At 35.9% G+C, this 12,151-nt stretch overlaps 1 protein-coding gene across 2 annotated transcripts in view; it reads right to left on the bottom strand.

Annotated features, from left to right (window-relative positions):
• The window catches only part of EYS (eyes shut homolog (Drosophila)), a 2,062,375-nt gene that overhangs the window by 1,061,816 nt on the left and 988,408 nt on the right, over positions 1-12,151 (bottom strand). The window lies entirely within an intron of this gene.

Here is a 12,151-nt window from a genome sequence, read left to right on the forward strand (position 1 = left end):
AATGAATTTGGAAAAATTAAAATCACATCAAATATCTTTTTTAACCTTAGTGGAATAAAACTAGAAATCATTTTCAAAAGGAACTCTGAAAACTATACAAATACAAGGAAATTAAACAATCTGTTCCTGAATGATCTTTGGGTACATGATGAAATTAATTTGGAAATTAAAACATATCTTGAAAAAATGAAAATGGAAACACAACATACCCAGACTTCTGGGATACAGCAAAAACAGTGCCAAGAGGGTATTTTTATTGTGTTAAATGTTTACATCAAAAAGATACAAAGTTCAAAAATTAACAACATATCATCACACCTCTATAAATGAGACTACTATAAATGGCTATACATTCACAACTTAGAAAATCTAAAGGAAATTAATAATTTCCTGAAAACATACAACTTCCCAATATTGAACCAGGAAGAAACAGAAATCTTAAACAGACCAACATAAAGTAGTGAAATAGAATTAGTAATTTAAACACAGCTCTGAAAAACCCAGTCTGAAATTCTTATGTAATCAAAACAGAGAAAAACCCAGAGTCAGATTCACAGCTGAATGCCACTAGACATACAAAGAGAATTTGGACTGATCCTACTGAAACTATTCCAAAAAGTTGAATAGGAGGGATTCCTCCTAACTCATTCTATGAAGCCAGTGTCAGCCTGATACTATTGCCAGACAAGTATGCAACAAAAAAGAAAACTACAAGCCAATATAATTGATGAATATAGATACAAAAATCTTCAACAAAATACTAGTAAACCAAATTCAGTAGTACATTATAAAAAATACACCAAAATCAAGTGGGTTTTATCCCAGTTACAGAAAGATAGTTCAACATATGCAAATCAATAAATGTGATTTGCTACATAAACATTTGATAAAAAGCATCTAATGAAATTCAGAATCCCTTTATGATAAAAACCCTCAACAACTAAGCTTGAAGTAAGATATCTCAAAAGTATAAAAGCCATGTATCGCAAAGCCATAGCCAACATCATACTGAATGGAAAAAAGTTAAAAACAGTCCCCTCAGATACTGGAGCAAGACAAGGATTCCTAATTTCACCACTACTATTCAACATAATAATGGAAGTCCTTGCCAGATCAATCAGGCAAGAGAAAGAAATAAAAGGCATCCAACCAGGAAACAAGGAAGTCAAATTAGCTCTGTTTACTGACTGTTGATCTTATACTTAGGAAACCCTAAAGATTACTCCTGAAGACTCCTAGATTTGATAAATGATATCAGTAAAGTTACAGGATAAAAAATCAACATACAAAAGTCCGTAGTATTTCTATACATCAATAACAAACAAGTTGAGAACCAAATAAAGACCTCAGTTCCATTCATAAAACCTATAAAAACCTATGGAAAATATTCTATGAATACATTTAACCAAGGAGGTGAGAGATGTCTACAAGAAAATGTACAAAAACACTGATGAAAGAAATTATAGATGATACAAGCAAATTGAAAAACACCTCTTGCTCATGGATTGGAAGAAATCCCAAAGCAATCTATAGATTCAATGTAATTCCTGTCAAAATTCCATTATCGATTTTCATGGAATTGAAATTTTCAAGAAAGTCCTTAAATTCTTATGGAACCAAGACAGAGCCTAAATAGCAAAAGCTATTCTAAACAAAAAGAAGAAAGCTTGAGAAAACACACACACATACACACACACACACACGGAATACTATTCAGCCAGAAAAACAGAGAAATCATGTCTTTTGCAGCAGCATGGATGGAATGGGAGGACATTATCCTAAGCAAGATCATTCATAAACAGAATGTCAAATACTACATGTTCTCACTTGTAAGTTGGAGCTAAATAATGTGTACACAAGGGCATAGGGAGTGGAATAATAGACACTGGGAACTCACAACAGTGGGAGGGTGAGGGGGGTGAGGTATGAGAAATTGCCTAATGGGCACAATATACATTATTCAGGTGATTATTACACCCAAGGCCCAGACTTCAGTACAGTATAATATATCCATGTAATAAAGCTGCACTTATAACCTTTAAATCTATAAAAAATTAAAAAATAAATTTATAGTTAATTTGTGTATAATGCACTTTGTGAATCTATAAGTTAATACAAATTTTATAAAAGTACATTCAAACTCATATCAAAATAATCACTTACACTGAGACTTGTTCTATTTGAAATTCTTCTCTAGCAAATCATTAGCAAATTATTAAATATTTTTTTGACTCCAAACAGATATAAGAGTGTATTCTATCATAATACATGTATACACTGACCCTGAAAATTCTTTCCGTATTCAACATTTCATATTTGTTATTTTATGTGAAAATTTTGTTTCACAATTTGTTTTAAAGTCAAATTCCACATAATTATTTTGAAACTTCTCGGATTCTAGATTTACTTTATGGCAATATTTAAAGCCTGCAGCAGTAGAAAAACTGAACTCCAAACGATGAAAACATTAACTTTCCATTTAACTTTCCATTTGTAGGCATCTACTCATTTTCAGTCTGAGACTTTTATTTGAATAAGGATTTCGCTTTTTTAAGCATTAGATGGACATAAAATATGAATGGGAATGGAACTGTGGCAGAATTCAAGCCATAATGCCTTATAGCCTGGCTTCAGATACCTTAGATATAAGATTATTTCCTCAAATTTAAGGTGTGCTGATTTATCAAGCACAGTTGTGACATTTTTATAATCACATCTATAAGTTTTAAATAACCTTTCTTGTTTTAAAGGACAAGGATGATTATATATCTCCAACTTGTCTTTAATTTTAGTTGAAAACAGAACCTTATTAAAATTGGAGCATTATGCATGTAAAATCACTACAAACTGAGTGTCCTTTTATTCAGCACAGAATACATCTTAGATGAAGTTCACAATAAAATATTCTTACATGAACTTTTCTCTTGTTATGAATTATATGTAAGTGTAGAAATAGTCCTGAAAATTTTCTCATGAAACAGACAATTTTAAAATAACAATAACAAATCAAAGTCAAAAAATTTTCTGAATTTAAAAATACAAAGCATCAGTGTTTTTTTTGTTTTGTTTTGTTTTAACAGATGTGATGCTCCCTGATTAAGTTTTCTAGGGAGAAAGAAAATTTTAATAGCTTCACTTTGGCCTTAGGCTCATTTATATCCCTTCTTTGAGACTTGGTAGATGGATCTTCACATATACATACAGACCCCAAACTAATATCTGATTTATAAAATAAAAAATTCTTAGGGTGACATTGAAGGTACTCTATTACCTATCTTCAATGTATTTTTCTACCCTTACCTGTTCTTACTCACATTTCAAACATGGCTGAAAGTCTGTTTTCTAAGATATACTCTGTTATGACCTGATGTTTTTGTCTGTAAGGAATGTGCTTCCTTATCATCCCCCAATGGAGGAGTCCTTCTACAACCTGAAAAGTTAGCCCTGTTGATTTCTCCCTGACTGTCTCAGGAAAATTGACTAATTTTCTTCACTGCTCCCACATGTCTTGTTCAGACTTCGATTATAACACTTACTGCACTGCCTTGGAATTATCTCTTACCATAACTTTCTTTATGAAAAGACTAAATATTTTGTGGCAAAAGACTCATGCATTTTTTATTTCCAGCATATTGAGGAGTGGCACATTAAATACACAAGAATATTTTGACTGTGTGAGTGAATAGTAGAATATTTACATTTTGGTAGAAAAACTATGCTATAATGTCTTAATTTGTATTACTTAAAATGTATGTATCCCCTTAACCAATGGTTTTATCCCAATACCCTAACTGAGAAAGAATGAATATCATACGTCTCTATCAATCAGTAAATAAGTGGGTTTTATGTCTTCTCACTCCACCTGTTTTGTTCCTTCTTTTACTGCACAGCTACATCTACAAAAGACTAACTTCTTAACACGTTAAACACAGACATGCCTCATCTAGTACACACAAGTTATTTGTTGAGTGTCAGTCTTGTGCTTTGTTCTTTGCTCCAACAGTTCATTGATAGGCATCCTGGGAGAAAAAAAGAAGAAAAAAAAAAAAACCTTGGAAGCCTGGATATTCTTGCATTTACCTCACTAGCCACTATACTCTCCTCTAAATAAGTTTAAACTTCTGTATCTTGGATAAAAAGCAGACTAATACAACTTGATTACAATGCAGGGGTAAATGACAATATCAAAATATAAGAAGGTTATTGGATTTTGTCAGTAAAATTGAAATCTATCACAATTGGGGTACTACTGCTTGGATAGACTGGAACTTGGGTGTTTGGTTTCTTTTGAATAGAGACATGACTAGACTCCACTCTACAAAGGAGTTTATGAAATCCTCTCTTAGTAGCAAATTGAGGAAACAGAACTTGTATCCAGTCCATGCTACAATTATTGTACCTATAGAAATCCAGCAGTGGAATTACTTTTCTCCTTTTAATTTAAGGACAAAAACCCAGTTTTATCATTCCCTCCGGTGCAGTTTGGGGTGAGAAAAAGTCAGTACACATCACATCTCTTTTGACAACAGATTTCTTTTCTTTCATCAACACCCAGCTAGGAGAATAACGGGAGATGGAGCTAAAGTCTACTTTTGTTTTATTAAATAAGGAGTCTACCCTTTGGGCAAAGATATTTGGATGGGGAGAAAAGATAAAACTCTATCACCAATGATACTAGAAAATTAATCTTGGCTGGGTGCGGTGGCTCACACCTATAATCCCAGCACTTTGAGAGGCCGAGGCCAGCAGATCACGAGGTCAGGAGATCAAGACCATCCTGGCTAACACGGTGAAACCCCGTCTCTACTAAAAATACAAAAAAAAAGTTAGCTGGGCGTGGTGGTGGGCACCAGTAGTACCGGCTACTCAGGAGGCTGAGGCAAGAGAATGACATGAACCTGGGAGGTGGAGCTTGCAGTGAGCCAAGATCACCCCACTGCACTTCAGTCTGGGTGACTGAGTGAGACTCCATCTCAAAAAAAAAAAAAAAAGAAAGAAAGAAAGAAAAGAGAAGGGAAGGAAGGGGAGGTGAGGGGAGGGATCTTAAGTTGTAATGAGATAATGGGTAACTATCAAGAGATACAGGATTTGGGGTTAGGTGATACTTGTTTCAAACAAGACATTCCTTTTGACTCATCTGATTATTGTAGAGTGAAATCAGCTCATGGATTTCGTGACATGATACACTACTTATCACTTAGTCTATTTTTACAAAGTCCAATTAATAACTTATTTTTAGGCATTTGTAAATATAATTTTATTTACACAATTTTACTTGAAAGTAATTCTGTAGTAAATTTGCCTACTATTCTAATGAAAATAATATGTCCATATAAAACAACTTGTATAAGCAAAATCATCCTATTTTTAGGCAAATAAAACTAATAATTTAATTATACTTATGCTCTTATTTCAAGGTGTAATCAGTTGTACTATAAGCACAGAATTAACATTGAGAGGTTAAAAATGAACTAGAAGTTCTACAAATATTTCTAAAGATAAAGATAAAAATATTTAAAATCAAAATAAAGGAGGATTTAATCATCTAATAATCCACAAATGATTGCAGGAATTCACTTTTTCTGAATTATTTTTAATAAGAACAGTCAAGAGAAAATATTAACAATTAGCAAAGAGTAAAACTTTCAAAAGAAATTTTGAAAATAAAAACTAACAGTTCACTTTATAAAATGAATAGCATCTAACAAGACAACATGTTACCGCTTATTACTACCATGGAAAACACCCACATATGTTAATGCTCAAATAGTCAAAAATGGTCAAAATTGTCTCATTACAATATTTAAACTTTTGTACAATATTTGAGGCAAAAAAATGTTTTTAGCACAGAAATGGACTATACATTTTCCTGGATTTACCTTTGCTATACTAATCCTACTTTTGTGTACTGTTATTAAAGTTTCCAATTATGATTTTAAAATATATTTTACACTTGTTAGAGTGCTGAGTACAAACTTTCTAAACAAGGATAGTTTGGTACAGCCCACAGTCCCTTCTTCCTTCTCACCTGAAATGGTTCTACAGTTTTTTGATCTTTCCCCCATCAGCATCTGTACTTTTCCACTCTCCCTTTTCCACTTTCCTTTACAACTTCTGCATGCCATACAGATTCTCCTCTCTTTGACACTCCAGGCTGGTGAGGATTTTCAGATATTGTCTTGTATATAGAGTGACCACCTATCCAGGTTTAACTAATATGTTCCTGGTTTTAGCCCTGTAAGTTCTGTGTCCCAGAAACCCCTCAGTCCTAGACACACCAGGAGGGTTGGTCAACATCCTAGCTTCTGATGTAATGCTGCCATAGAGTAGAAATGGCATCAAGCTAGGTTAAGGCAAAAAGAGAGAGAGTGAGTCTGAGGAAGTCGGCTTCTACCCAGTCCCCTTTTCTTTAGGTTGCTATGAGAAATGACATGAGTTGAGATATTTCTCATGGTCATGGCAAAGAAAGTTGAGAACCAAGGGCCAGTGTGCCCTCCCAGAGGCTTTGGATTCACCAAGGAGACCTATAAACAGAATCTTTTGTGCAGGACAGTCTTGAATATTCATCAGTGAATCAAAACTGTCTTTAATTGCAGCCTGTCAGTTGAAAGTGATGAACAGGTCAAGTTCAAAGTGCATTCATAAGGCCAAGAGAGAGGGCTGACATTCATCCAGCCACGGATGCTTCAGTGGGAACCCTATAAAGTCAGAGGCTGGCTCAGATACCTGGTAAGATGAGACATACTGAAAGAGGCTGGTGGTACCAGTGAGGAATTGAGAACACTTTTGAACCTAGCCATTGTCTCCAACTCTTTGATGTAACTTTCTGGGAGAAGGAGCAGGAAGGAAGGAGGAGAGCATGGTTTTTGATAACTTTTACTAAGAAATTGCTTTAAATGATAAAGAAGTAACTGAACATTTTTCTGTCACATTTTTCTACCATCAGTGAATTCAGGGGTTTCCTAACTCTACTTGAATTCAGTTAGAACTATTTGCACAAGTGGGTTGAGACCTAACAACTTAAAGTCATTGCAATATTCTCCAGAAAATTGGAAACTCAAGTCTCAGGAGAGATTTATGTGGAGAAGTGAGGGATAAAAGATATTTACTTTCTCAATCAAGTATAGAGAATCAGACTGTTTGAAGATTAATCCTGAATCCTGATTATCAGTTAGAATTTACTTATAACTTTTCTTTCCCTGAGAAACTGAGTCGGTTTATCTACGTTTGATTCACCAACTGTAAACAATGTATATAATATCTATGCCCTCATAAGCTTTTTGTGAAGATTATCAGACAATGTATATTTGCAGTATACATTAAGTGCTCAGCAAAAATGGTATTAATGTTGTTATGATTAGTATTATTTTATTTATTTATTTGTTTGTTTGTTTATTTATTTATTTTTTGAGATGGAGTCTCACACTGTGGCCAGGCTGGTGTGCAGTGGCAGGATCTTGGCTCATTGCAACCTCTGCCTCCCGGGTTTAAGCGATTCTCCTGCCTCAGCCTCCTGAGTAGCTGGGACTACAGGCGCATGCCACCATGCCCACCTAATTTTGGTATGTTTAGTAGAGATGGAGTTTGACCATGTTGGCCAGGATGGTTTCTATTTATTGACTTTGTGATTCGCCTGCCTCGGCCTCTCGAAGTGGTGGGATTACAGGCGTGAGTCACCACACCTGGCCGATTAATATTATTTTAAATTCTTCAAGGGCTAAAGAACAAATAGAAAAGATAAGCACAGATAGGACATAATATATAGATGTATAAAATATCACTTTTCCACATATAATATGATTTATAGATAACATATGAACACGTAAAAATTGCCTTTTGGGGGAGAAAAAGAGAAATGTCAGTCGAGGGTATAAAGTTTCAATTCAATAGGAGAAAATATTTTTAGTGATCTGCACGGCAAAGTGACTATATTTAATAATAATGAATGAATGACAGTATTGTATATTTCAAAATTATTAAAAGAGTAGATTTTAAATGTTTTTACCACAAAGAAATGATAAGTATCTGAGGTGTTATACATGTTAATTAGCTGATTTCATCATTCCATAATTTATACATGTAACTAAACATATTGTACTCCATAGACCATATAAAATTAATAGCCTATTAAAAATTAAAATATAATTTTAAAAATGACTTTGTAATGGTTGTCATGATTGACTGCTGAAAAAAAATAATGAACAACCTCACTTAAGAAGTTGCAGAAGGCAAAAGCTAACTACTATATTTTTCTGCACTATTCACTCATTAGAGACTCTATTCACTGATTACCTGCACAGTCATCTGCTAGAGTATGATCTTAAGTCACGGAGTCCCTGAAAACCCAACTTGGAGCAAATATCAGTTGCTTGTTATGTTTCTGTGAAGAACAACATGAGAGTGATGTAATAGGAAACTGGGGCCTATTCTTTTGCCTCTTTTGACGGTAAGAAATGATTAATTTCTGTAAAAAATTCATCCTTTCTTTTTTTTGTTGTATTTCTTGCTTTCTCCATACAGAGAAGAGCACATATATGCAGATGGTTCCAAAATTATTTATGATGTATTTTTACATCATGTTTGAGAATGTAAACACACACACACATACACACACTCACAACCATGGTGTTCATCCCTCATCGATAGGAAAGTATTTAAAATTTATTTGGTATTTGGGTCCTTTTCTTTACAATAGTGATTATACTGTTTTATATACCACTATGTTATTGTCTTGAAAGAAAACAAGCATTTATAGTGTATTGATTTTAGCAAATTTATCTCTAGTTTGCTTTAGGTTTGTTTGCTCTAATTTTGAAATGGAGTTTATTTCATAAAATACTCTGTGGAATGGCAAGTTGGAAATACATTCCCCGTGCAAGTGTATTAATAAAGTTATTGAAAGTAACTTGCTATAATACCAAACTTTCTGAATGGGAATTATGAACACAATATAAAACAGGATCCTGGATTGCTTATCATGGTAATTCTTTAACAAATCTTCAGTGCTTCTTTTATTTTGAAAAAATATAAATATTTAATCTAATGTTAAATGTTACCACAGGAATAAATGCAAAAGCAATAAAGTTAAATTTTAAGGAACTATCTTTATGGGAGTATCAGTCTGTTTTCACTGTGCTATAAAAGAACTACTTGAGAGTGTGTATTTTATGAAGAAAAGAAGTTTAACTCACTAACTGTTCTATAAGCTTAACAGGAAGCATGACTGGGAGGACTGAGGAAACTTACAATCATGACAGAAGGCAAAAGGGAAGCAAGCACCTTCTTCATATGGTGGCTGGAGAGAGAGACAGAGCAAGGGGCGATGTGCCACACACTTTTAAATCATGAGATCTCATGAGAACTCACTCACTACATAAAAACAGCAAGGGGCAAGTCCTCATGATCCAATCACCTCCCACCAGGCCCTTTCTGCAACACTAAAAATTCCAACTGGAGTTGAGATTTTGGTGGGAACACAGAGCTAAACCATATTATTCCAACCCTGGCCCCTCCCAAATCTCATGTCCTGACATTTCAAAATACAATCAAGTCATTCCAATAGTCCCCCAATCTTAACTTATTCCAGTATAAACTCAAAAGTCCAAATCCAAAGTCTCATTAGACAAGATAAATCCCTTCCACCTATGAGCCTATAAAATCAAAAATAAGTTAGTTACTTCCAAGATACAATGGGGGTACACAAATTGGGTAAATCCTCCCAACCTGAAAGGGAGAAACTGGCCAAAACAAAGGCCCATGCAAGTCCAAAACCCAGTTGGGCAGTCATTAAATATTAAAGGACCAAAATAATGTCCTCTGACTCTATGTCTCACATCCAGGGCACACCAATGCAAGAGGTAATCTCCCAAGGCCTTGAGAAGTTCCCCTCCTGTGGCTCTGCAGGGTACAGCCCCGCTGACTGCTTTCATGGTCTGGCATTGAGGGCCTGAGGCTTTTCCAGGCACACTGTGCAAGCTGTTGGTGGATCTACCATTCTAGGGTGTGGAGGATGATGGCCCTGTTCTCACAGTTCCACTAGGCAATGGCTCAGTGGGGACACTATGTGGGGGCTCCAACCACAAATTTCCCTTCTGCACTGCCCTAGTAGAGGTTCTCCATGAGGGCTCTGCTTTGCAGCTGACTTCTGCCTAGAAATCCAGGCATTTCCAAACATCTTCTGAAATCTAGGCAGGAGTTCCAAAACCGCAATTCTTGGATTCTGTGTATCTGCTGGCCCAGTACCATGTGGAAGTGCCAAGGCTTGGGGCTTGCACCCTTTGAAGCCACAGACTGAGATGTATGTTTGCCCTTTTTAGCTGTGGCTGAAGCTGAAGCAGCTGTGATGCAGAGTGCCATGTGTTGTGGCAGCACAGGGCAATGGGGCCCTGGGTCCAGCCCACAAAACCAATTTTCCTTTCGGCCTCCAGGCCTGTGATGGGAGGGATTGCCATGAACGTCTCTGCAATGCCCTGGAGGCATTTTTCCTATTGTATTGGCTGTTAACATTTTGCCTTTCTTTACTTATGCAAATTTATACAGCAGGCTTAAATTTCTCCCCAGGAAATGGGGTTTTCTTTTCTACTCCATTGTCAGGCTGCATATTTTCCAAAGTTTTATGCACTGTTTCCTTTGTTGTTGTTGTTGTTGTTATTTTTTTAGACATAGTTTTGCATTTGTTACCCAGGCTGGAGTGAAATAGTGTGCTCTTGGCTCACTGCAACCTCTGGCTCCTGGGTTCAAGTGATTCTCCTGACTTAGCATCCCAAGTAGCTGGGATTACAGGCATGCACCACCATGCCCAGTTAATTTTGTATTTTAATAGAGACATGGTATCTCCATGTTGGTCAGGCTGGTCTCAAACTGCTGACCTCAGGTGTTCTACCTACCTCAGTCTCCCAAAGTGCTGGGATTACAGGTGTGAGCCACCATGCCTAGTCCTTCCTTCCTTTTAAATATAAGTTCAAATTTCAGATAATCTCTTTTTTCACACATATGAGCATATACTTTTAGAAACAGCCAGGTCCAATCTTAAATGGTTTGCTGCTTAGAAATTTCTTCTGCCAGATACCCTGAATCATCTCTCTCAGGCTCAAAGTTCCACAGATCTCTAGGGCAGGGGAAAAATGGCATCAGTCTCTTTGTTAAAGCACAGCAATAATAACCTTTGATCCAGTTCCCAGTAAGTTCCTCATCTCTATCTGAGAACACCTCAGCTTGGACTTCATTGTCCATATCACTATCAGCATTTTGGTCAAAGCCATGACACAGGTCTCTAGGAAGTTACAAGCTTACCTGCATTTTTCTGTCTCCTTCTGAACCCTCCAAATTGTTCCAGCTTCTGCCTGTTCCCCAATTCCAAAGTCACTTTCACATTTTCAGTATCTTTATAGCAGTGCCCTATTCTTTGGTACCAATTTTCTATATTAGTCTATTTTCACACTGCAATAAAGAACTAACTAGGCTGGGTAATTTATGAAGAAAACAGTTTCATTGAATTGCAGTTCCTCGGGCATAACAGGAAGCATGATTGGGAGGACTCAGAAAACTTACAATCATGCTACAAGGCAAAGGTGAAGCAAGCACCTTCACATGGTGGCAGGAGAGAAGGAAAGAGTGAGGGAGGAAGTGCCACACACTTTTAAACTCTCAGATCTCATGAGAACTTACTATCACGAGAACAGCATGAAGGAAATCTGACCCCATGATCCAGTCACCTCCCACCAGGTCCCTCCTCCAATTCTAAGGATTACCACGTGAGATGAGATTCTGGTAGGGACACAGAGCCAAAAAACTGTATCAATAGGTGTATTTCAGATTTAATATATTCTGAAAATATTTAGTACCATACCTTCAGCTTGTCTTCATTGAACTGTTGGCACTCTATTTTCAAGTAATTAGGGACAAAAAATATTAGCTAGGTTACGGGAAAAAAATGAAATCCCATTTTTTTTTTTCAAATATTTGTATCACCTTCATTCTTAAGAATTCAAATGTAGTCTAGCATAAAACCAAGAATACTAGAAAGGCAAAAGGTACAAGGTATACCCTCCCCTCTCTCATCATCTCCTCCCCAATCCTAGTAACTTAAGGTAACACTAAGTTTTATGTGTGTGTTTGCCTGCCTGCTTTCCTTTCTTCTTCTTTTTCTTTT

Source organism: Colobus angolensis, unplaced genomic scaffold (genome assembly GCF_000951035.1).
Source record: "Colobus angolensis palliatus isolate OR3802 unplaced genomic scaffold, Cang.pa_1.0 Scaffold241, whole genome shotgun sequence".
Taxonomy (NCBI): domain Eukaryota; kingdom Metazoa; phylum Chordata; class Mammalia; order Primates; family Cercopithecidae; genus Colobus; species Colobus angolensis.